The sequence below is a fragment of the Manis javanica genome, chromosome 3 (assembly GCF_040802235.1).
Source record: "Manis javanica isolate MJ-LG chromosome 3, MJ_LKY, whole genome shotgun sequence".
NCBI lineage: Eukaryota > Metazoa > Chordata > Mammalia > Pholidota > Manidae > Manis > Manis javanica.
In genome coordinates this window covers 112,041,230-112,066,094 of record NC_133158.1, presented here as the reverse complement: position 1 = coordinate 112,066,094, position 24,865 = coordinate 112,041,230, and the positions used below count along the sequence as shown (strand labels likewise).

The 24,865-nt window shown below is 37.1% G+C and overlaps 1 protein-coding gene across 2 annotated transcripts in view; it reads right to left on the bottom strand.

Moving 5' to 3' along the window:
• PAK2 (p21 (RAC1) activated kinase 2) overlaps nucleotides 1-24,865 on the bottom strand; it is a 103,752-nt gene that overhangs the window by 58,389 nt on the left and 20,498 nt on the right. The gene's annotated exons all lie outside the window — the stretch shown is intronic.

Below are 24,865 nucleotides of genomic sequence, written 5' to 3'. Positions count from 1 at the left end.
CTATATAAAATGTATCAAGCAAACATTAAATAAATTTCTGGGGCATTTAAAAACCAAAAAATACACATGATATCACTCTCCCTGGCTATACCTTCCCTCAGTAGCTATGCATAATCAACAGACCAAGGACTTAACTCTGGCATTTAGGGCCATTTACTACTAAATCAGTATGATTTCATATGAACATACCACTTATATCCAATGCTTCATGTTTCCCAAGTATAACACTTTTCTGGCCCAAACCATCTCTGTGTAACTATTTCTTCATTCTTAAATTTTCTTCATCCTATTCTTTACTTAACCAAATCACCTAATGCCCAGTAAAATTATTTCCTTTGTAAAGTCATTCCCACCTATCCCTGTACAAAATGACCCCTCACCATCTTCTGAATCCAAGTTACAGAGGAAAATAAATTTAGAGTATTAAAGATGGATTACAATTAATATGGCCCATCTTCTTTATTTTATATGTGAAGGAATGGATCAAATAACAAGTGGTTTTCCTACAGTCACACAGACTGCACACAATTGTAAGGTAGGGATTATACTACTATTATATCATTATTACCATTTACATATATATATATATATTTTACATTTTTTTAAAATTTTGGTATTGTTAGTGCACAATCACTTGAATAACATTGTTTACTAGACTGCCTCCATCACCAAGTCCCCCCCACATACCCTATTACAGTCACTGTCCATCATCAGCATAGTAAGATGCTATAGAATCACTACTTGTCTTCTCTGTGTTGTACAGCCCTCCTCTGTGCCCCACCCCCTACATTATGTCTGCTAATAGTAATGCCCCCCTTTTCCCTCCCTTCCTACCCATCCTCCCCAGTCCCTTTCCCTTTGGTAATTGTTAGTCCATTCTTGGGTTCTGTGATTCTGCTGCTGTTTTGTTCCTTCAGTTTTTTCTTTGTTCTTATACTGCACAGATGAGTGAAATCATTTGGTACTTGTCTTTCTCCGCCTGGCTTATTTCACTGAGCATAATACCCTCTAGCTCCATTCATGTTGTTGCAAATGGTAGGATTTGTTTTCTTCTTATGGTTGAATAATATTCCATTGTGTGTGTATGTACCACTTCTTCTTTATCCATTCATCTACTGATGGACACTTAGGTTGCTTCCATTTCTTGGCTATTGTAAATAGTGCTGTGATAAACATAGGGGTGCATATGTCTTCTTCTACCATTAATATTTTTATATTATTTTAGTATCTTCCTTAATGTTTAACACAGATCCTTGTGTGTATTAGACAGTAATGTTTACTGATTTATGGCAATACACTCTGTCCCCAGGTGAAATATTATTCTTCTTGAATTTATTAGTTCTCTCATCAAACAGTATTTCTCTAAACAATATATAAACTGCCCTTCATTAACAACAATATTTTTGGAAAATTTACAGTTTTCCCCTAAGAGCTGATTAACAGCCTTAGTCTTTAATTATTTTCCATAAGGCAGTGTATTTTGTGTACTGCTTCTACTCATGGTGTCAATGCCTAACAACAAGTGGCAAATGAGGATGTAACAAGGTTCTTTACACCTCATGTTTTAGTCATAAACAATAAAGAACATTAAAAACAATTCATGATAAAATACTGATTTACCAATGTTTTATTCCACCATTACTCAAAAATGTTTATAAAAAAGGAGCAAGTGATAAGTAGTGCCTCTCTCCAAATGTGTTCAAATGCTTTTTGCTACTTTTCAGTGAAAAACAAGTAGGCGAAACAAAAAGCATGCCTAAAACACACTGTACTCTTTTAACAGGCCCATTGTTTAATTGTGACACAACTCAAAGACAAACAATCCCTTAACTGTCTACTGAAGGAGACTAGGGGAAGCTAAATATACAACAGAAATGAAAGGAGTGGTGTCTGAAACCAGTCAGCTTAACTAGCAGAAATACTAAGTTTATTATACTCTGCTTATATCGATTATGGTACTCCAAGTACAAATCATATACTATTGAAAACCACGATGATTTAAAAACCATAATTTTGCTTTATACTTCTACATAGATTTTATACAAGTAACATATGAACCTTAAGTTTTTAGTCTTATGAATGTAATAATACACTATTTGATAAGACTTCCAACAACCAAGAAGTTGTAAAAGCCCTCAAAACATTTACTGGCCTTTTTTCCTTTTCCCTACCCTTCTCCAAACAAAGCCTCAAATGCCTTTGAAAGCAAAAGCATCATTGAAAACATCCCAAAGCACCTCAAGTGGACAACATATACTGTAGAAGGAAAAACTACAGATTAGAAGGAAAGGGGGGTTTTCATTTGGCGGCAATGGTCCTAACACCAGGCCTATTAGTAGCAAAACCAGAAAGGGAAAGGGAGAAGGGAAGTGGCGAGGAGATGTAGAAAATACAACTGGGGCACTAGTAAAGAATAACGAAGGAAAATGAAATGAAACTTTGCTTCAAACTCAAATAAAGGACTGGATAACATATAAAATCTTTAAAACTGCAGTTAAGCTAGTTAAGATGCAAGGGATGTTTCCATAAAACCCAAAGCAAAGTGAAACCAGAAACAAGAGAGTGAGCAATTTACTAATCTAGTTATTCTGGATGGGCTTCTGACTAAACCCTGGAGATCTTAAACTTCCACTTTGATGGCTGTCACAGAGGACAGGTGATAAACCGTAGGCTGCCTAAATTGAAAAACTGAATAGGAGTCCCCTCCCACATACCACGTGGACCTAAAAGTTACAGTCTATATAAGAGTAAAGCAGGAATAAATTCCCTCTGGGCAGAGGGAACAAGAAAATCTGAATTATTTTGAGTCTGGTGATAACAAAGGTGGGGAGCTCTGAGGAATCCTAACAACAAAATGCAGGTTTATAGTATGAATTCACTGCACCTTTGAAATCCCAAACTCCTGAATAGGTTTAACTGATTGCAGCCATGTTGCCAGAACTCCCTGGGGAATGGCAAAATTAAATACAATGGAAGGCCTCCCTGGGAGACAACTTCAATATGGAACTCAAAATAATACCCAAAGATTAAATTCTAATCCAGCAAACAAACAAGGGACCATGATTGGGAACTAGCCAAAACAGACTGGTGAAACAGATGTGGACTGATTGAACACAGAATATGTATAAGAAGCCTGAAAATAAAAGCAAAAACAAACAAACAGAAAAACAAAAACCCAACCAACCAACCAACCAAAGAAACCACCACAACATACAAAACTTTCAGTAAGAAAAAATGTAATACCTGAAAATTAACTTGAAGTAAAAAGCAGCAGACTTAGTGGAAGAGAGAATTAGTGAACTAGGAGATGTTTCTGAACGAAGTACCTAGAATGCAGCAAAGACACAGAGAGAAATATGAAAGTAACATAAGTATGTTGGGGGATCTAAGATACATATTTTTGGAGTTCCTGAAGGAGAGGACAGAATGAATGAGGGAATGGTTGGTCATATATACTAGCAGCTGAGAAATTTCTAGAACTGATAAAGGCCACAAATCCATAACTGAAGAAACTTAATCAATCAAAAGCAGAATAAAAAGTAATTTATGCCCATCAAAGTGAAGATACATAGTGAAATTAAGATCAAAGAGTTTCTAAAATCAGCCAAAGGAGAAAAAGGGGCAAACTTTGCAGAAGTGGAAGTTGGACTTTAAACTTACCTCTTGATATCAACAATGAAATCAAGAAGACAATGGAATAGCCTCAGTGTATTAAAAGAAAAAGCTGCAAACATAAATCACAGATTCAACAAAGCTATCTTTAAGAATGAGGTTGAAATAAAAAATTTTGAGGATGAGAAATTTTCAAAAGAATGGAATCACTCTATACTCAACCAAAATCAATTCCATGGGAAATCACTAACAGAAAGATAACTAGGAAAAAAATTCTTAAGTTTGTAAATTTTGTAAATTTTAAAACACCTCAAAAACACTTATGGTTAAGAAAAGATCATGGAAATTAGGAAATACTCAGAATGAAAAAGAACTATGTATCAAAACTTACAGGATTGGATAAACAAAATGTGGTATGTATATAGACAGACAGTAGGCTATTACTCAGCTCTAAAAAGGAATGAAATTTGACAGATACTCTTAACAAGGATGAACTTTGAAAACATTAAATAAACTACACAAAAGGACAAAGACTGTGTAATTTCACTTATATGTGGTATCTAAGTGGTCAAATTCAGAGAGACAGAAAATAAGATAGAGGTTACCAGGGCCTACTGGCATGGCAAAATGTGAAGTTACTGTTTAACGGGTATAGAGTTTCTATTTGGGATGAGGAAGAAATTCTGGAAACAGATAGTGGTAATGGTTGTTCATCAATGTGAATGCACCTTATGAATGCCAATGAATTGTACATCTAAAAATGATTAAAAGGATAAGTTTTATGCTCTGCACCAATTTTACCACCACCAAAAAAAAAAAAAAAAACAGCAAAAAAACTTGCAGGATGTGATTAAAGCTCTTAAGGATGCTTACTTCTGAAATTTTACTCTAAAAAAGAACTAAAAATTAATGAGTTAAACATCCAACCTAAGAAGCAAAATAAACAAAACCCCAGATAATCAAAAACAATAAACCCAGATAAAGAAGGAAGAAAATAATAAAGATTAAAGCAGAAATTGCCGAATTCTCTACTATACAATAGAGAAGATCAATAAAGCTAAAAATTGGGTTTTAGACAAAACTAGTAAAATTCTTCTGGCAAAATTAAGAAACAAAGAAAGCACAAATAAACACTAATAGGAACGAACAGGAGTCCTACTGATATTTAGTGAGCAAAGTCACAGATACCAAACTTTTAAATGTGCTACCAAGTCCTCACAACTCTTAAATGTCCCACCATGCACTGAGTTGTAGTTTAAAAAAAAAAAGGCTAATTATCTGAACCTACAGCACAGTTTTACTTTACATACAGAAGATATTTTTTATATAGTTTTAAATAAAACACAATGAATTTTTCAGGTATGCATCCACTATGCAACTAAGACAAGCTTGTACTTTGTCCTGCTCAGTTTTACCAAGAAGTGTATTCACTATTTGGAATATCATGTCATCGAAGCATTGTGCTCTTGCTGGTTGTTTCATCACTGGCACCTGCATGAGCCTGCACTGGTGGCCAAGCCTATGTATAGATACAGGCCTATGAACACTTCATTCTGACTTTTAGAGTAGTTGTGATCCAAGTATTTACAAATGGAAATATATATTTTTTATTATAGTTTTCCTTTCTCTTATTTTTTCCAATATATTAATTTTCCCCCAAAAATTGACTTAGGGAATTAAATTAGGGCAGACTGAGTTTCCCCTGAAAAGAGGATAGGTTAAATAAATAATCTGCAACTTTTATTTCACATGAAAGCAGTATAAGATAGTGTTTAAGAGTAATGGATCAGGATATTCCATTTCTAGGAATCTAACCTCAAGACACACTGCCAAAAATACAAACAGACATATAGTCTGTTGTTACAGTATCATCTGCAACAGCAGGAGATGAGAAGCATCTCAAATGGCCATAAATTGGGGTCTGGTTGAATTAACTACGCTATGTCACACATTGAAGTATTATGAAGTTCTAACAATGAGTGAGGAGATCACTCTATATACTGCCATGGAGTGATCTCAGGATATATTACTAGTGAAAATGCAAGATGGGGGAAAATATATGGTATTGCTACCATTTACTGATGGGGGGAAGGTATATCAACATATACACATACATGCTTATTATTTTTTAAATGGAAGGATAAACCATACTTTCTTATGGTTACTGTGGGTAAGGGAAGGAATAAAATGCAGGGGACTGAGTTAAAAGACTTCTCTGAATATACCTTGCTCTGTAAATTTGATTTTGGAACATTTTAAATTATACACAATTATCAGCAAAAGTAAAATGAATAATACTGCTTCTAATAAATATGATACCATAGAGATCCAATCTAATGATTGCCCCATTGCCCACTAAAAGTACCCTTATATATTTGTCACTTTGCAGACAATACATGAATGTTGTTTAGCTTTACAGTTAAACTAAACAAAAACCAAGATACTGAACAGAATTAAATATAAATTGGCAGTGGTTGAAAAATTGCACTTGGAAAATCTTTTGTTCTTACATCTTTAGGGATTACAACATCTACAGTGGAAACTTTCTATTATTTGTATTGCACATTTAGCAAATACTAAGCAGATTATGACACTGCCTCTATTATCTATAATGATGGATCATATTTCTTTTTTTATTAAGGTATTATTGATATACACTCTTATGAAGGTTTCACTTGAAAAAACAATGTGGTTACTACATTTGTCCATATTATCATGTCCCCCCCCCCATAACCCATTGCAGTCATGCCCATCAGTGTAGCAATTTCCTCTACTTTTTGTGAGGTAATGGTTTTTATATACTTATATTTTAATTATAATAAGTCTTTTATTTCCCAGAAGCATCTAACAGTGTAATATAAATGACAGAAATTCAAAATAGATTTTTCAACTAAATAATGCTAATCAATTTAGGCAAACTACTGCCACTAATCAAGTTGTATACTGAAAGTCAAATCACTTAACCTTTCAATCCCTGAGTTACTATTTTCAGGGGATGGGAAACTATAGGATGTTTGAAAAACTTTGAAAAGTTTTTATCTGAATTCATTAATATCATTTATTCTTTGTTCTCCAATGTCTTGCTATTCTAGGGTAAAGTGCCATTAGTTGCAAATGATTGTCTGTAAAATGCGAATGACTTATAAATTATTAGGATATATTTGGAGTTAGCAAATTTGCAAGAGGAGTATACAAAATTCAACAGCATTTTTGTATACTAAACAGAAAGTAAAATGGGAGGGGGGGAAAAGATACCATTTATAATACCATAAAAAAATAGTAAGTTCCTAAGACAGAAGTTCCCAAACTTTGATCTATGATGCCTTTCTATTCTCAAATATTTCAGTGCCTCTAGGCCAAAATAATTCCTAACAGTTCCATTTATTTAATATACTGGATATATTAAATCCAGTATATTTTCAACAATGCAGGCGTTAGGGACACCAATCCTCCTGCCCCAGTTGAAAATTTGCATGTAAATTTTGACTACACAAAGTTAAATACTAATAGCCTACTGTTGACCAGAAGCCTTACCAATAAGTTGATTAATACATATTTTGCCAGTTGTATGAATTATATACTGTGCTCTTACAAAAAGCTTGGGGAAAAAAATCTTTTTTAAAATTATCACAAATCTCCAAAACATTTCAATTTTATTGACTGTTTCTCTCTAAAACTCAAATTATCCCATGGTGCCTCTGAGCTCAGTGGGATACCCCAGGGTACCTTGGCACACTTTGGGAACCATGGACCTAGAACCTTTATATAGGGGGAAATGTATTGGAAGAGTTAAAGAAGACGTAACTAAATAGAGAGATACTAATCTTCATGAACTTAAAAGACTCAAAATTGTACAGATGCCAAATTTCCTCAAAATACAGATTCAAAACAATATTCATCAAAATCCCCAAAGGGTCTATGAAAGATGGACAGCTAATTCTGAAATCCATATAGAAAAGCAAAGGCCCAGCAATAGCAAAGACACTGCTGAAGAAGAATAGTGCAGAGAGAGACTTGCCCTCATATGAAAATTATTTTATTGAAAAACTTGGATTCTGTATGTACCAGGTATCACACCACTCATGCATCTTTTCCAATCCTTTCAGCCTCATTGTCTCTTGTTCAAGCTCATACTCTAGCCACTAGCCCTGTATTAGGTGTGGCCAACTTTTTCATGAAGGCACAACATAACAACAATCACTTCATGCCTGAGTTGCATACCATCATGGGATACCATGGCACCCACCATGTGTAATCTGATAACACAAGGGGTAAAGTATGACCAACAGTGAGGGGAACAAATAGATTCCATCTGATCAGACAGATCTTTTTTCTCATCATGTGTTAGATGAACCTACGACTGAGTCTTGAGACCAAGCAGTCAGTTGCACTTCCATACCAGTTACCACTCCTTCTGTGCTTCACTCCCTTTTGCCCATACTTTTGCTCCCAGGGAATGTACTTCCTAATAATGTAAAACTAATAATGTAAACTTCCACCTCAAGCTCTGCCTTCTGGGGGATCAGGTGAGGAAAAGATACCTACCTTACATCAGACCAAAAGGAAATTTAATGAATTAAAGATTTAAAGGGAAAGGTAAAATTCTAACTTTTATAGGAGGATAATTTTACATAGAATCTCTTTTGTGTGTGTGCTTGTAATCATAATTAAGTGGAAATATATATGTATCTTTTTAATTAAACTATCATTGATATACATTCTTATGTTGGTTTCAATTATACAACACAGTGGTTCAACAGTTACCCATATTATTAAAAACTCACCCCCTCTATCTATCAAAATAGTAAATGGGATGAAAATTCTTTTTATGGCTGGATGGTATTCCATTGTGTGTTATGTACCACTTCTTCTTTACCCATTCATCTATTGATGGACACTTAGGCTGCTTCCATATCTTGGCTATTTACAAACATGGATAAATATACACATGTCTCTTTTTGAATCAGGAACTTTGTTTTTTTTTTCTTGGTAAGTTCCTAGGAGTGGAATTACTGGGTCAAATGGTATTTCTATCTTCAGTTTTTTTGAGGAACCTCCATATTGCTTTCCACAGCAGTTGTTCCTATTTCTCCACATCCATGCCAGCATTTGTTCTTTCTTTTCTTTTGGATAGTGGCCAATCTAACTGGTATGAGGTTGATATCTCATTGTGGTTTTAATTTGCATTTCCCGGGTGATTAAGTGATGTGGAGCATCTTCTAATGTACATGGTTGGCCACTATTATTTCTTTTTAGGAGAAGTTCTGTTCAGGTCCTCCACCCATTTCTACATCTTAGGTTGTTTTTCTGGGTGTTGAGGCATATGAGGTCTTTATATATTTTGGATGTCAACCCCTTATCATATGAGTCATTTACAAATATATTCTCCCATATTCTAGGGTGACTTTTTGTTCTGCTGCTGGTGTCCTTTGCTGTACAGAAGCTTTTTAGTTTGATGAGGTCCCACATGTTCATTTCTTATTGTTTCCCTTGCCCAAGGAGATGTGTCCAGGAAAAAGTTGCTCATGCTTATATTTAAGAGATTTTTGCCTATGTTTTCTTCTAAGAGTTTTATGGTTTCATGACTTACATTCAAGTCTTTGATCCATTTTGCGTTTACTTTTGTGTATGGAGTTAGACAATATTTCAGTTTCCTTCTCTTACATGTAGTTGTCCCATTTTCCCAACCAGTTGTTGAAGAGAGTGTCTTTTCCACACTGTATATTCATGGTTCCTTTATCATATATTAATTGACCATATATGCATGGGTTTATTTCTGGGCCCCTCTACTCTGTTCCACTTATCTATGGGTCTGATATAGAGCCAGTACCATACTGTTTTGATTATTGCAGCTTTGTAGCATAGATTGAAGTCAGGGAGTGTAATACCCCCAGCTTTGTTCTTCTTTCTCAGGATGGCTTTGGCTATTTGGGGACCTTTGTGGTTCCTTAAGAAGTTTAGATCTGTTCTAGTTCAGTGAAGAGTGCTGTTGGTATGTTGATAGGAATTGCACTGAATTTGTAAACTGCTTGGGGCAGGATGCTCATTTTGACAACACTAATTCTTCCTATCCATGACCACAGGATAAAATATCTTTATGACTCAAACAATTCAGTATTAGCCTATACAATTAACCGTTTGTTGTATGTTCTACAACTCAGTAATTTTATTCCTGGATATAAATCCAAGAAACCCTTGCACATGTTACGTGCAAACTGTGCACTCTCATTAACAGTGAACGACTGAAAACAATCCTTTATTATGTTAGGTAAGGTTAGGTTATACATTGGTAACAAACATCACAAAAATCTCGGTGGTTTAACACAACAAATGTTTATTTCTAGTGGACAGTAAGTCTGAGGAAGTTAGTTCTTCTCCTTAAGGTGATTTACAGATCTAGGATGCTGCCGTCTTGAAGTTTCATTATCTTAACAAATAACAAGTAAACTGGAAGAGAGTGACTGAAGGGTTCTTAGTCTCAGTCCACAAACGACATGCTTCAAAACAAACCTCATGGTTCAACAGAACGTGCCTCCTGTGAGGAGTCAATAAATACCTGTTGAATGAACACATGACCACAGAGGAGTAAGACATCACTTTTATCACTAAAATGATCTGTGAGAGAGCATGTTTGTGACTTGATAAACAACATAAAAGAAACACCATTTGCACAGATAAAATGTGAAGGAAGTATACTCCAGGTACTATCTGTAAGTCACAAATAGTAAGCAGGCTTGAGCTCAGAGAGTTACTTGGAATGATCCAGAGAAGCTGGCTACCACGTCATTGGGTGTGCTGTGATAAGAAGAATTTTGAGGCAGCATTCCATTTATGGGAGGATACGAAATAAAATAATCCAGCAAAGACAGGCAAAATCTCACTACCATAAGAAAGTGTTTTTTAAAAAAGTGAGGAGTCTTTAAAAAGAATATTCTTAGGCAGTATCAAATTACATATGGAGGTTTTTATAAGAAAGTACACAGCACTCTCGGGAAGACTCATGCCAGAAGATGACCATCAAAAAACCCCAACAAAGATCCAGGCACTGCTACAGGTGTAGATGCACTCATCCCACCAGTTCCTGGACTTGCCATGGGAATGAAGAAGGAGATATCTAAACTGGCCTGTGCATACAGCAAAACAACAAATTTGACTGGATCTAAACTGTTGGAACTCAACCAAGAATTAGGAGAAGTGCAAATTGTAGCGCTCCAAAATCTTACAACTACAGACTATCTACTGTTAAAAGAACATATGGGATGTGAACAGTCCCCAGGAATGGGTTGTTTTAATTTGTCTGATTTCTCTCAGACTGTTCAAGTTCAGTTGGACAATATCCACCATATTATAGATAAGTTTTCACAAATGCCTAGAGAGCCTAACTGGTTTTCTTGGTTTCACTGGAGATGGCTGGTAATTACAGATATGCTTTGGTTACGTAACTGTACTCCTATTATGTTAATGTGTGTGTGCAATTTAATTAGTAGTTTAAAACCTATACATGCTGAAGTTACTCTACAAGAAGATATGTCAAAGAAATAATCAATCTTCCCAGGTTTTCTTCCACCTGCTACTTCTATAGCTTTTCTTCTTCCTTCCTAATTATAACCCTTAAGTAGAATTTGTGCCTCATATCAAATTAACCGAGTATCATAATTCTTCCAAGTGGTAAAGACACCTCAAGACAAATGCTGGGCATAGAAGCCACAGGGCATAAAATATGCTAGGAAGTAAAAAGCTAACCTTTTCAAACAATAAGGCTTCTCTCTCACTTACCAACTTAACATTTCCCTGTATGGCCCCGGAAGATGACTGGTTAGCCAGAGACAGGTAAGATTCCTCAAGGGAGGAACAATCTAAGACAGGCACAGTCGCAGGGGGGCCATCAGGTGAGAAATTGGGGATCAACAGAGGTGAGGCTTAGAACCTCCCCCCATTCTGAGAGAAATCTTCTCCATACGTGGATGTTTTATTGCCCTTGTCTAGCTTGGATTAACACATAGTCTACAGGCACACACCCGATCATCTACATTTGCTCTCTTACAACACTAAACTATGTTTTCTGCCTTTATCTTGTATCTACCTACCACTTCAGCATTTTATTGAAAATAATAAAGAGAGAAATGTGGTATCCACATATAAATCAGGTATAAAAATCAAATGAATATTCATATTTGAACTGACTGTTTATAGTTCATGATGCATGATCAAAACCGAAAGCTTCTGTGATGACTGCCCTTGTAATGTTCACCACGTAACTTATTCACTATGTAAGAATTTGTTCTCCATGTAAGAACTTGTTCGTTATGCTTCAGAAGATTGGAGACTGATGACAATTGGGCTTGGGGTGGATTAATGACTATGCATTGAGCATTGACCCCCCCTATACAGAATTTTATTGTGTTTAGCAACCATTTGATCAATAAATATGAGATGCCCTCACAAAAAATAAACAAACAAATAAATAAATAAATAAAAAGTACACACTTCTAATTGTAAAATAAATAAGTAACCGGGATGTAATGTATAGGATAAGGAATATAGTCAAAATATTGTAACAACTTGGTATGGTGATAGCTGGTACCTAGAATCATCATGTATATAAATGTTGAATCACTGTGTTGTACACCTGAAACTAATGTAATACTGTGTGTCAACTACCCTTCAATAAAAAATACTTATCTGAAAAAAAAAAAAAAAAAAAAGAAAGTGCACAGTTTGATGTGAGGAGATTAAAGATGGCAGTGTGAGAGGTAAGACAGGACTCCTTCCAAAACCTCATATAACATGAAAATATAATTAATACAACTAATCCTGAAAGAGCAACAGGAAAGAAGGCTGTGCCAGACTGCATACACCTGGAGAAGAGAACAGACCTCCTGGAACAGGGTAACGTACCAAAGCCTTGATCCGGTGGAACCCAAGACCTTCCCTGACCCTCGCTCATTGGCGGGAGAAAAAGAAATGGAGAGGGGAGGGAGTGGATGCCTGGGACTACTGAACACATAGCTGTGGAGATCTGCTCTGGGACCACGAACCTACATTGCACAGTGCTCTGGTGATTAGTGGGGTTGGAAAGCTAAGACAGGCGGAATACCTGGAGAAGCTGAGATTCCAGCTGCTTGTGGAAAACAGGGATCCACATTCGGCTGCTCTGGGACAAAGAAAGGTGGGCAGTCTGAGAGACTTCCTAACAGCAAAAGGGCTGGTAAAAGGGCAAGGATTACACAAAGCTTCCTGCTCAAGAGAAAGGACAGGTAGACAAAACTGTCTGGACTCACTCTGCACAGCAGTTTGGGAACTTTCAGGAGCTACAGGCACTCCATCCCCCTGGCTGGATACGCAGCTCCCAGGCCCTGGACGATGATATGCAGCCTGCTGTGCCTTCCTCCACACCACACCAGCTCGAAAACCGGCAGCCCCTGAACTGGTATCAGGCCAGCCAGAGGGAAGATCCGCCTATAGCAGCTACAAACACAAAGCACAGAGGCTTACACCTATGTGTTTGGCCCACTGGTTCTGGCAGTGGAGATAGGCAGAACAGCCAGGAAGCAGGAAACAGCTCTTTCCTTCCCCCAGGCATCAGAGCCACTCCCCTGCAACCCCGAACATCGCTCCAGAAGCTGAGCAGCTCCAGAGACTAGAGCTTCTGTGCACTAGAGGGTGCCACATACAATTAGGAAATGTGAAAGAAACCTGGTTCAAACAAAATCCCACAAATACCAGAAAAAGGGTAAAGTGAAACTCAACTCACCAATCTTACTGAAAAATATTTCAAAATAGAAATCATAAACATGCTCATGGAGGTATAGAAAAATATGCAAAAGCTCAGGGAAGAATTCCAGATGGAGATTCAATTATTACAGAATACAGTATCAGAAATGAAACATACAATAGAGGGATTTAAAAGCAGATTAAATATAGTGGAGGAGATGGTAAACAGAATAGAAATTAGAGAACAGAAATACAAAGCTGAGACAGAGAAGAAAGGATCTCAAGGAATGAAAGATATTCAGAGAACTGTGTGACCAATACAAAAGGAACAATATTTGCTACAGGGGTATGAGAAGAAGAGAGAGAAGAAGGGATAGAAAGTGTCTTTGAGGAGGTAATTGTGGAAAATTCCACCAATCTGGGGAAGGGGATAGGCTCTCAGGCCCCAGACGTGCACAGATCTCCCAACACAAGGAATCCAAGGAATACAACACCAAGATAAATAATAATTATAATGGCAAAGATCAAGGATAAGGACAGACTATTAAAAGCAGCCAGAGAGTTGTGGGGGGATTTGGTGAAGGGGGGACCCTAGTAAACATAATATTCTTCATGTAATTGTAGATTAATGACAACAAAAAGAATGAATGAATGAATGAATAAAGAAGAAGAAGAAAGAAGAAGGAAGAAGAAGAAGAAGAAGAAAGAAGAAGAAAGAAAAGAAGAAAGAAGAAGGAAGAAGAAAAGAAGAAGGAAGGAAGGAGGAGGAGGAGGACGAGAAGCAGCCAGAAAGACAAAAAAGATCACATACAAAGGAAAACCCATCAGGTTACTATCAGAATTCTAAACAGAAACCATACAGGCCAGAAGGGAATGGTATGATATACTTAATGCAATGAAGCAGAAGGGCCTCGAACCAAGAACACTCTACACGGAAAGATTATCATTTAAATTTGAAGGAGGGATTAAACAATTTCCAGATAAGCAAAAGCCGAGAGAATTTACCTCCCACAAATCACCTCTACAGTGTATTCTGGAGGGACTGCTTTAGAAGGAAGTGTTCCTAAAGTTTAATAGCTGTCACCAGCGGTAATAAAACTACAGTAAAGAAAGTCGAACAGCTAATTACTAAGCAAATGCAAAATTAAATTAACTATCCCCAAAGTCAATCAGAGGATAGACAAAGAGTACAGAATATGATACTTAATATATAAAGAATGGAGGAGGAAGAAAAAGGAGAAAAAATAAGAACCTTTAGATTGTATTTGTAATACCACCTTAAGTGAGTTAAGTTAGACTCTTAGATAGTAAGGAAGTTAGCCTCGAACCTTTGGTAACCACATATCTAAAGCCTGCAATGGAAATAAGTACATACCTATTGATAATCACCCTAAATGTAAATGGACTGAATGCACCAATCAAAAGACATAGACTCACAGAATGGATAAAAAGCAAGACCCATCTATATACTGCTTACAAGAGACTCACTTTAAACCCAAAGACATACACAGGCTAAAAGGGAAGGGATGGAAAAAGATATTTCCTGCAATAGGGAGAAGCAGGAGTTGCAGTACTGGTCTCAGACAAAATAGACTTCAAAACAAACAAAGTCACAAGAGAGAAAGAAGGACATAAAAGGGTCAATTCTACAAGAAGATATGTGTTGTAAATATCTATGCGAAGCAGGAGCCAAGATGGCGGCCTGAATAGTTTAGCAGAAATCTCCTCCCCTAAACATATATATTTTGGAAAACACAACAAATGCAACTATTCCTAAAAGAGAGACCAATGGATACAGTATAACAGTCAGGCTACATCTACATCTGTGAGAACTCAGCATCTCACAAAGGGGGTAAGATAAAAGCCGTGGCTCGGCAAAACCTAAGTGCCCCTCTCATACCGGTGGGAAGAAAGGAGTTGGAGCAAGGAGGGAGTTAAAGCCCAGGACTGCTAAACAACCAGCTCTAGTAATCCACACTAGGAGCACAGACACATGGTGCACGGTGTGCTGGATATTAGAGAAACAGAAGGGCAAAATCTGCGAGCGGGTCCCTGCAACGGGCTCCCCTGGGACAAAAGAAAAGTGAGTGCTTTTTTGAAAGTCTTAAAGGGACAGGGATTTCACAGCTGTACGGAATTATTCTGGCACACTCAGCCCAGAGAAGCTGGGAATCCCTCGCAGGAGTGCACACCCGGCACGCCTGTCACTCCCCACAGGGTTCTGCCCTACCCCGACGGAGACCTTGACCACAGCAGCTTAGGGTATTAATCCGGAGACTGCTCCAGGAGTGTCGATAACCGACACAGGCAGCAGAGAAGGGCAAGGCGACCAGGAAGCAGGAAAGGACTTTGTTTTCCCAGCTGACACACGCGCTACCTGCCTGAAGCTACCTTAATCACCATGAAAAGGCAGAAGAATTTGGTCCAGTCCAAAATTACCCAGACAACCCCCAAAAGTGGGCCTGGGGAGATAGATTTAACCAATCTGTGCAAAAAAGAATTCAAAATAAAGGTCATAACCATGCTGATGGATCTGCAGAGAAATATGCAAGAGTTAAAGGATAAAGTTGGGACGGAGAACACAGAAACAAAACAGTCTCTGGAAGGAAGAACTTGAGAGCAGACTGGATGAGGTGCAAGAGGCTGTTAATGGAACAGAAATCAAAGAACAGGAACACAGAGAAGCTGATGCAGAGAGAGATAAAGGGATCTCCAGGAATGAAAGAATATTAAGAGAATGGTGAAAAATCCAAATGGAACAATATTCGCATTATAGGGGTACCAGAAGAAGAGAGAGAAAAAGGGATAGAAAGTGTCTTTGAAGAAATAATTGCTGAAAACTTCCCCAAACTGGAGGAGGAAATAGTCTCTCAGACCATGGAATCCCACAGAACTCCCAACAGAAGGGACCCAAGAAGGACAACACCAAGACACATAATAATTAAAATGACAAAGATCAAAGACAAGGACAGAGTATTAAAGGCAGCCAGAGAGAGAAAAAAGGTCACCTACAAAGGAAAACCCATTAGGCTATCATCACTTCTCAAAAGAAACCTTACAGGCCAGAAGAGAATGGCATGATATATTTAATGCAATGAAACAGAAGGGCCTTGAACCAAAAATACTGTATCCAGCACAATTATCATTTAAATATGAAGGAGGGATTAAACAATTCTCAGACAAGCAAAAGCTGAGGGAATTTACCTCCAACAAACCACCTCTACAGGGTATTTTAGAGGGACTGCTCTAGATGGAAGAACTCCTAAGTATAAATAGATGTTGCCAGAGAAAATAAAATCACAGCAAAGAAAGTAAACCAACCAAATACTAACTAAAGGCAAAAAATAAAATCAACTACTCACAAAAGCAGTCAAAGGAAACACAAAAGAACACAGAATAAAACACCTAACATATAATGAATGGAAGAGGAGGAGTAAGAAGGGAGAGAAATAAAGAATCATCAGACTGTGCTTATAATAGCTTAATAAGCGAGTTAATTTAGACAGTTAGATAGTAAAGAAGCTAACCTTGAATGTTTGGTAACCACGAATCTAAAGTCTAAAGCCTGCAATGGCAATAAGTACATATCTTTCAAAAATCACCCTAAATGCAAATAGACTGAATGCACCAATCGAAAGACACAGAGTAACAGAACAGATAAAAAAGCAAGACCCATCTATATGCTGCTTACAAGAGGCTCACCTCAAACCCAAAGACATACACAGACTAAAAGTCAAGGGATGGAAAAAGATATTCCATGCAAACAACAGGGAGAAAAAAGCAGGTGTAGCAGTACTGGCATCAGACAAAATAGACTTCAAAACAAAGAGAGTAACAAGAGATAAAGAAGGACATTACATAATGATAAAGGGGTCAGCCCAACTAGAGGATATAACTATTATAAATATATATGCACCCAATACAGGAGCATCAACATACATGAAACAAATACTAACAGAATTAAAGGAGGAAATAGAATGCAATTCTAGGAGACTTCAATATACTACTCACTCCAAAGGACACATCCACCAGACAGAAAATAAGTAAGGACAGAGAGGCACTGAACAATACACCAGAAGAGACTGAGTTAACAGACACCTACAGAACTCTACACCAAAAAGCAGCAGGATACACATTCTTGTGAAGTGCACATGGAACATTCTCCAGAATAGACCACATACTAGGACACAAAAAGAGCCTCAGTAAATTTAAAAAGATTGAAATTCGACCAACTAACTTCTCAGACAAGAGAGGCATAAAACTAGAAATAAACTGTACAAAGAAAGCAAAGAGGCTCACAAACACATGGAGGCTTAACAACATGCTCCTAAATAATCAATGGATCAATGACCCAATTAAAACAGAGATCAAGCAATATATGGAGAAAAATTACACCAACAGCATAAAGCCGCAACTTCTGTGGGACACAGCAAAAGTAGTTCTAAGAGGAAAGTATACAGCAATCCAGGCCTATCTAAAGAAGGAAGAACATTATTCCCAAGTGAATAGTCTAAAATCACAATTACTGAAATTGGAAAAAGAACAAATGAGGCCCAAAGTCAGCAGAAGGAGGGACACAATAAAGATCAGAGAAGAAATAAATAAAATTGAGAATAATAACACAATAGAAAAAATCAAAGAAACCAACAGCTGGTTATTTGAAAAAATAAACAAAATAGATAAACCCCTAGCCAGACTTACTAAGAGAAAAGAGAATCTACACACATCAAGAATCAGAAATGAGAAAGGAAAAAATCATGACAGACCCCACAGAAATACAAAAAATTACTAGAGAAAGTATCTATATGCTAACAAGCTGCAAAACCTAGAAGAAATGGACAACTTCCTAGAAAAATACAACCTTCTAAGACTGACCAAGGAAGAAACAGAAAATCTAAACAGACCAATTACCAGCAAAGAAATTGAATCAGTAATCACAAACTACCCAAAAGAAAACCCCTGGTCCAGATGGACTCACCACTGAATTTTATCAGAGATACAAAGAAAACATAATAACCATTCTCCTCAAAGTTTTCCAAAAAATAGAAGAGGAGGGAATACTTCCAAACTCATTCTATGAAGCCAACATCACTCTATACCAAAACCAGGCAAAGATGCCACCAAAAAAGAAAACTACATACCAAAATCCCTGATGAACATAGATGCAAAAATACTCAACAAAATATTGGAAAACCGAATTCAAAAATACATCAAGAGGATAATTCACCATGATCTAGTGGGATTCATTTCAGGGACGAAAGGATGAAAGGATGGTACAACATTCAAAAATCTATCAGTATCATCCACCACATCAACAAAAAGAAGGACAGAAACCACATGATCTTCTCCATAGATGCTGAAAAAGCATTCGACCAAATTCAACACCTATTCATGATAAAAATTCTCAACAAAATGGGTATACAGTGCAATTTCCTCAACATAATAAAGGTCATATACAACAAAACCACAGCCAACATCATACTTAACAGCGAGAAGCTGAAAGCTTTTCCTTTAAGATCGGGAACAAGACAGGGATGCCCACTCTCCCCACAGTTATTCAACATTGTACTGGAGGTCCTAGCCACAGCAATTAGACAACACAAAGAAATAAAAGGCATCCAGACTGGTAAAGAGGAAGTCAAACCGTCAATATTTGCAGATGACATGATATAATATATAAAAAACTTTAAAGACTCCATTCAAAAACTACTAGAACTAATATCTGAATTCAGCAAAGTTGCAGAAGACAAAATTAATACACAGAAATCTGTTGCTTTCCAATAGACTAATGACAAATTAACAGAAAGAGAAATCAGGAAAACAATTCCATTCACAATTGCATCAAAAAGAATAAAATACCTACGAATAAACCTAACCAAGGAACTGAAAGAGCTGTACCCTGAAAACTACAAGACACTCTTAAGAGAAATTAAAGAGGTCACTAACAAATGGAAACTCATTCCACGCTCTTGGCTAGAAAGAATTAATATTGTCAAAATGGCCATCATGCCAAAAGCAATCTACAGATTCAATGCAATGCCTATCAAAATACCAACAGCATTATTCAACAAACTGGAACAAATAGTTTAAAAATTCATATGGAACCACAGAAGAGCCCGAATAGCCAAAGCAAACCTGAGAAGGAAGAATAAAGCAGGGGGCACCTTGCTTCCCAACTTCAAGCTCTACTACAAAGCCACAGTAATCAAGACAATTTGGTACTGGCACAAGAGCAGAGCCACAGACCAGTGGAACAGAATAGAGACTCCAGATATTAACCCAAACATATATGGTCAATTAATATATGATAAAGGAGTCATGGACATACAATGGGGAAATGACAGCCCCTTCAACAGCTGGTGTTGGCAAAACTGGACAGCTACATGTAAGAGAATGAAACTGGATCACTGTCTAACCCCATACACAAAAGTAAATTCGAAATGGATCAAAGACCTGAATGTAACTCATGAAACCATAAAACTCTTAGAAAAAAACATAGGCAAAACTCTCTTGGATATAAACATGAGCGACTTCTCCATGAACATATCTTCCCGGGCAAGGGAAACAAAAGCAAAAATGAACAAGTGGGACTATATATATCAAGCTGAAAAGCTTCTGTACAGCAAAGGACACCCCCAAAAGAAAAAGGCATCCTACAGTATGGGAGAATATATTCATAAATGACAGATTCAATAAAGGGTTGACATCCAACATATATAAGGAGCTCATGCATCTCAAGAAACAAAAAACAAATAATCCAATTAAAAAATGGGCAGAGGAGCTGAACAGACAGTTCTCCAAAGAAGAAATTCAGATGGCCAACAGACACATGAAAAGATGCTCCACATCGCTAATCCTCAGACAAATGCAAATTAAAACCACAATGAGGTATCACCTCACACCAGTTAGGATGGCCAACATCCAAAAGACAAACAACAACAAATGCTGGTGAGGTTGTGGAGAAAGGGGAACCCTCCTACACTGCTGGTGGGAATGTAAACTAGTTCAACCATTGTGGAAAGCAGTATGGAGGTTCCTCAAAAAGCTCAAAATAGAAATACCATTTGACCCAGGAATTCCACTTCTAGGAATTTACCGTAAGAATGCATCAGCCCAGTTTGAAAAAGACAGATGCACCTCTATGTTTATCACAGCACTATTTACAATAGCCAAGAAATGGAAGCAACCTAAGTGTCCATCAGTAGATGAATGGATAACGAAGATGTGGTACATATACACAATGAAATATTATTTCAGCCATAAGAAGAAAACCAATCCTACCATTTGCAACAACATGGATGGAGCTAGAGGGTATTATGCTCAGTGCAATAAGCCAGGTGGAGAAAGACAAGTACCAAATGATTTCACTCATCTGTACAGTATAAGAAGAAACAAAAAACTGAAGGATCAGAACAGCAGCAGAATCACAGAACCCAAGAATGGACTAACAGTTACCAAAGGAAAAGAGATTGAGGAGGATGGGTTGGAAGGGAGGGATAAGGGTTGGGGGGAAAAGAAAGTGGGCATTAGGATTTAGCATGTATAATGTGGGTGAGTCATGGGGAAGGCTGTGGAACACAGAGAAGACAAGTAGTGATTCTACAGCATCTTTCTATGCTGATGAACAGTGACTGTGATGGGGTATGTGGGGAGGACTTGGTGATGGGGGGAGTCTAGTAAACATAATGTTCCTCATGTAATTGTAGATTAATAATACCAAATAAAAATAAATAATTCAAAAAAGTGTAAATATATATATATATTACATATGCACCTAACACAGTAGTACCTACATATGTGAAACAAACATCAACACTCCACCAACCAGATAGAAAATAAGTAAGGAGACAGAGGCATTGAACAACACATTAGAACAGATGAACCTAACAGACATCTACAGAACTCTACACCCAAAAGCAGCAGAATACACATTCTTTTCAAGTGCACCTGGAACATTTTCAAGAACAGATCATATACTAGGCCACAAAAGAGCCTCAGTAAATTCAAAAAGATTGAAATTTAACCAACCAGTTTCTCAGACCACAAAGGTAAGAAACTAGAAATTAATAACGCAAAGAAAATGGAAAATCCCACAAACACATGAAGGCTTCACAACATGCTCTTAAATAACCAACAGATCAATGACCAAATAAAAACAGAGATCAAGCAATATAGGGAGACAAATAAAAAGAGTAGTTCAACACCAAAAGCCTGTGGGATGCAGCAAAGGCCATGCTAAGAAGAAAGTATATTGCAATACAGCCCTACCTCAGGAAAGAAGAACAATCCCATATGAGCAGTCAAAACTCACAATTAATGAAACTAGAAAAAGAAGAACAATTGAAGCCCAAAGTCAGTAGAAGGAGGGACATAATAAAGATTAGAGCAGAAATAAATAAAATCAAGAAGAATAAAACAATAGAATTGATGAAAGCAAGAGCTGGTTCTTCGAGAATATAAACAAAATAGAAAAACTCCTAGCCAGACTTATCAGGAAAAAAGAGAGTCTACTCACATTAACAGAATCAGGAATGAGAAAGGAAAAATCACTACAGACACCACAGAAATACAAAGAATTATTAGAGAATACTATGAAAAATTATGCTAATAAACTGGATAATCAAGAAGAAATGGACAACTTTCTAGAAAAATACAACCTTCCAAGGCTGATCCAGGAAGAAACAGAAAATCAGAATAGATCAATTACCAGCAAGGAAATTGATTTGGTAATCAAAAAAACTATGTAAGCAAAAAATCCGTGGGCAGATGGTTTCACTGCTGAATTTTATCAAACATTTAGTGAAAACCTAATGCCCATCCTCCTTAAAGTTTCTCAAAAAGTAGAAGAGAAGGGAATACTCCCAAACTCATTCTATGAAGCCAACATCACTCTAATACCAAAACCAGGCAAAGACACCACAAAAAAGAAGTTACAGACCAATATCCCTGATGAACACAGATGTAAAAACACTCAACAAAATATTAGCAACCGAATTCAAAAATACATAAAAAAAATCATCCATCATCATCAAGTAGGATTTATTCCAGGGATGCAAGGATGGTACAATATTCAAAAATATATCAACATCATCCACCACATCAACAAAAAAGAAGTACAAAAATCACATGATCATCTCCAGAGATGCTGAAAAAGCATTTGACAAAATTCAACATCCATTCATGATAAAAACTCTGAACAGAATGGGTATAGAAGGCAAGTACCACAACATAATAAAGGCCATATATGACAAACCCACAGCCAACATTATATTTAACAGTGAGAAGCTGAAAGCTTTTCCTTTAAGATCAGGAACAAGACAAGGATGCCACGCTCCCCACTTCTATTTAACATAGTACTGGAGGTCCTAGCCACGGCAATTAGACAAAACAAAGAAATAAAGGTGTCCAGATTGGCAAGGAAGGATTTAAACTGTCCCTGTTTGCAGATGACATGATACTGTACATAAAAAACCCTAAAGAATCCACTCCAAAACTACTAGATCTAAAATTCAGCTAAGTTGCAGGATACAAAATTAATACACAGAACTCTGTGGCATTCTTATACACTAACAATGAACTAGCAGAGAGAGAAATCAGGAAAACAATTCCATTCACAGTTGCATCACAAAGAATAAAATACCTAGGAATAAACCTAACCAAGGAAGTGAAAGACCTATCTATACTCTGAAAACCAGAAGACACTCATGAGAGAAATTAAAGATACCAATAAATGGAAACACATCCCGTGTTCATGGATAGGAAGAAATAATATTGTCAAAATGGCCATCCTGCCTAAAGCAATCTACAGATTCAATGAAATTCCTACCAAATACCAACATCATTCTTCACCGTACTAGAGAAAATCGTTCTAAAATTCACATGGAACCACAAAAGACCCCAAATAGCCAAAGCAATCCTGAGAAAGAAGAATAAAACTAGGGGGATTATGCTCCCCAACTTCAAGCTCTACTACAAAGCCACAGTAATCAAGACAATTTGCTATGGGCACAAGAACAGACCCATAGACCAATGGAACAGACTAGAGAGCCCTGATATAAACCCAACCATATATGGTCAATTAATATATGAAAAAGGAGCCGTGGACATACATGGGGAAATGATAGCCTCTTCAACAGCTGGTGTTGGCAAAACTGGACAGCTGCATGCAAGAGAATGAAACTGGATTATTGTCTAACCCCATACACAAAAGTAAACTCAAAATTGATCAAAGACTGGAATCTAAGTCATGAAACCATAAAAGTCTTAGAAGACAACATAGGCAAAAATCTCCTGAATATAAGCATGAGCAACTTCTTCCTGAACCCATCTCCTCAAGCAAGGGAAACAAAAGCAAAAATGAACTCATGAGACTACATCAAACTAAAAAGTTTCTGTATAGCAAAGGACACCATCAACAGAACAAAAAGGCATCCTACAGTATGGGAGAATTTATTTGTAAATGACATATACGACAAGGGTTTAACATCCAAAATATAAAAGGAACTTACACGCCTCAACATCCAAAAAGCAAATAAACTGATTAACAAATGGGCAGAGGATATGAAGAGACAGTTCTCCAAAGAAGAAATTCAGACGGCCAACAGACATATGAAAAGATTCTCCACATCACTAATATTCAGGGAAATGCAAATTAAAACCGAAATGAGATATCACCTCATAGGAGTAAGGATGGCCAGAATCAAAAAGACTAAGAACAACAAATGCTGGCAAGGATGCAGAGAAAGGGGAACCCTCGTACACTGCTGGTGGGAATGTAAGCTAGTTCAACCATTGTGGAAAGCAATATGGAGGTTCCTCAAAAAACTAAAAATAGAAATACCATTTGACCTGGGAATCCTATCCTTGAAATATACCCAAAGAATACAACTTCTCAGATTCAAAAAGACATATGCACCCCTATGTTTATCACAGCACTTTTTACAATAGCCAAAATATGAAAGCAACCTAGATGTCCATTAGCAGATGAATGGATAAAGAAGATGTGGTACATATACACAATGGAATAATATTCAGCCATAAGAATGAAACAAATTCTACCATTTGCAACATGGATGGAACTGAAGGATATTATGCTCAGTGAAATAAGCCAGGTAGAGAAAGACAAGTGCCAAATGATTTCCCTCATTTGTGGAGTATAGCAACAAAGCAAAACTGAAGGAACAAAATAGCAGCAGACTCACAGACTCCCAAGGGACTAGTGGTTACCAAAGGGAAGGGCTGTGGGAGGGCGGGTGGGGAGGGAGGGAGAAGGGGATTGAGCAGTATTATGTTTAGTACACAATGTGTAGGGGATCACGGGGAAAACAGTGCAGTACAGAGAAGGCAAATAGTCAATCTGTGGCATCTTACTACACTGATGGACAGTGACTGCACTGGGGTATGGGTGGGGACCTGAAAATATGGGTAAATGTAGTAACCACATTGTTTTTTCATGTGAAACCTTCATAAGAGTGTATATCAATGTCTTAATAAAAAGTCAAAAAAAACCAAATCAAGATATTTTGGGAAAACAGAGTCC